Consider the following 2,500-nt stretch of genomic DNA (forward strand, 5'->3'; position numbering starts at 1 on the left):
CATGGCTTAATTTCAGTTGCTCAGACAAGTGAGTGTGGATTACATAAAAGATTACATTGACAACCTACACCGAGAGAAATTTAATGACAACTGTCTCATTTGTAGAAATTGAACCTTTTAAGTGAACAGCATGACAAGGCTTGCAAGTTTCGAGAAGAATCCACTTCCACCGTCCCTCCACGCCTTTACTTTAACGCAAAAAATAAGCCCCAATACCCAGGCACTCTTGCAGTGTTATCTTTCACTCCAGGGGCGTTTGTCTAAAATGGTACAATGTTGTTTTTTACAGACTGAGTAGTGTTAGTTTTTTTTTTTTTCCGGCGAAACTACAGCCATAAAGCCTATAATGAGTCATACACGACTATTACACTTGAGAGTGGACGTAATTATGACGGTGAATTTAAAGCTTTCACAAAGGAATAACACTCACATAGATATACCTGCGGTAAAGGAGAAACCGCAATACTACGTCATGTTTTTTTAATGAACTCAGTCAGGTGCCAGAGGCCGGGAAGCACACAACAAATTAATCATAGAACTCACATACATGAATTTAATCATTACCCTTCTGATTCAAAAGGGTCGCTTACTATGATCCAAAGTTTATTGAATGAAACATTCATGTAAAACTAGCTTATTCCCAGAAAATTACGTTGCTTAAACTTTGACCTGTGCTTTCTTAGTTTTTTCTTCTTTTTTTTTTCTTTTTTCCTGTTTTCCTTTTAGTAATTTGCCAAATTTGGTGCAAAGTTTAGGCCTCATTGATGAATTATTTAAGTCAAGTACCTCGGGAATAGCTTGTACTAATCAGTAACAGAAATACGAGACAGTTTAGACCTCGCGAACAAGGACCGGCACCCTTTATTACCCGCCCATCTTCACGTCCTTTAGCACTCTTTTAGCACCTTAAAAGCCAGCTTAAAGATTGTAAATTACCTTTATTGCTGGGAAGCCGGTTTCAGATTCAAATAGATCTAAGGAATAATCATTATCGAAGGATTGTGCGGTGAAATTGCAGGCGCCTGTGACCTATTTGTCCAAGAATTACGGTTACAAAGAGGGCATGACATTAGCTTATTGTAAAATTTAGTCTTCCTTACTGCTTTACTGTGAAGGCACTTTGTTTCTAGGGCTTCCTGGTTCAGTGACTGTGCGAGTTTGGAAGAGCTGGTTTTATTATTGTATTTTTTACGGTCAAATCCTGCAACGTTTTTATGAACGGATTCACCACCTCCCCCCCCCTTCTTCCCAGGAATTGTGGGTAGTAAAAAGGCTACAGATTGTGGTCGGTCATCTTTATCTTTGTGTTGCATCGTTATATACATACATGCATACATATATAACTTTATTTATACTCGAATCAATTGGAGCTTGTTAGGCTACTAGCATTTACAGCTGATGTGTCGAGTTAACAAATAATTTATGAAAAATAGTTGAGAAGTAACGGAATGTATCGTTAATCTGCTCCGGCACCGGTAACATTCGGGGGTCTGTCTGGGAGAAATGTAACTTTCAGTGTATTAGCAATGGGTTTTTGTGGTGGGCGGAGTTAGGAAACAACGTAACTCTAAGGAACACCTACGATGGAGACCAAGGATCTTCGGATGCAGATACAGATCGATTTATGCCAGTTAGGATGTAGGGATCTGGAAGAGATTGTTGCAAAAACTGTTGTTTGCAGGAATGATGACGTAAAGTAAAAGACTGGAAATAGACTTTTTTTGCTGATTGAAGGAAAGTGAGAGGAGAAGATGACTGGAAAAAAAGGAGGAACAGTGGGAATACTTGGAGTTGCAAAACTTACGGAAAATAATCCAGTCGGCCAGCCCTTGGAATTGGTCAACACCAAACCACAGGTCGAGTCACTATCGAAAGTTGGAAACGTGTTAAGAAAAGATGACAGCCCTGGTGAGACCAAGACAAGTTTATCTGAGCTCGAGAGTTCCCAGTATCCCCGATACGAGAACGTGGTGCAAACGAAGTGGGCACTGAAGGAAGACAGGACTCCCCTTGAGACACCAGTTGTAGCACTCACTAGGTGACTTAACTGAGAGTCAGCGGCAGTTGGCAGTAAAGATGTTGACAGAAGAAGCAGAATCTTTCACCCAGAATGAAGATCATGTAGGGTGTATTTAAGCGTTGAAGCATAAAACCGTCCCTGACTGACACCCGATTCCGAACATTCACGAGGCCGTGGATAAACTCCCCCCCCCCCCACCCCCCAGGAACAAATGAACAAATGGGAACAATTTGGCTTTTTTTGTAATAAAAATCCTAGAGGTTATGGTCCACCATCTTTGTCTTTGTGTTGTATTGTTGTTTACCGGAAAGCATCGCTCATCTGCTCCAGCACCAGCAATCGTAAGACATTCCTAAATGTGTAGTATATCCAAGCAAAGGAGGAGGGAGAGTACTTAGCGTAGTAGGATTTAGGCTGGGCCTGGGAGAGCCTTGCCAAAAGAATGAATGCCCTCTCCCACTTGACCACAGGATCAAAAGT

This window comes from Montipora foliosa, unplaced genomic scaffold (genome assembly GCF_036669935.1).
Source record: "Montipora foliosa isolate CH-2021 unplaced genomic scaffold, ASM3666993v2 scaffold_481, whole genome shotgun sequence".
Taxonomy (NCBI): Eukaryota; Metazoa; Cnidaria; class Anthozoa; order Scleractinia; family Acroporidae; genus Montipora; species Montipora foliosa.